This window comes from Bison bison, unplaced genomic scaffold, assembly GCF_000754665.1.
Source record: "Bison bison bison isolate TAMUID 2011002044 unplaced genomic scaffold, Bison_UMD1.0 scf7180017859821, whole genome shotgun sequence".
Lineage (NCBI taxonomy): Eukaryota > Metazoa > Chordata > Mammalia > Artiodactyla > Bovidae > Bison > Bison bison.
Genome location: NW_011490393.1, coordinates 30,698 through 31,046, shown reverse-complemented (window position 1 = coordinate 31,046; position 349 = coordinate 30,698).

The window sequence follows — 349 nt, the reverse complement described above, 5'->3', positions numbered from 1 at the left end:
CAGTGGTCCCCAACCTTGCTGGCACCAGGGACTGCTTTCGTGGAAGACAACTTTTCCCTGGATGGTGTGGGTGGGGGATGGTTTCTGGATGATTCACGTGTATGACATTTATTGTGCAGTTATTACTACATCAGCTCCACCTCCGATCATCAGGCATTGGACCCCGGAGGTTGGGGACCCTTGCTTTAGCACAAAGCTTCACACAGCGCCAGAGAGGAGGCCACGAGGGCAAGGTAGGCGATCACGTCCCAACTGGAGTTTCATCTTTATGTTCAGATTCAGCTCTTCAAGCTGATGACTGATTGTCCAGGCTGACTGTCAGGGCTGATGGGGGAGGGCCGGCTCACAC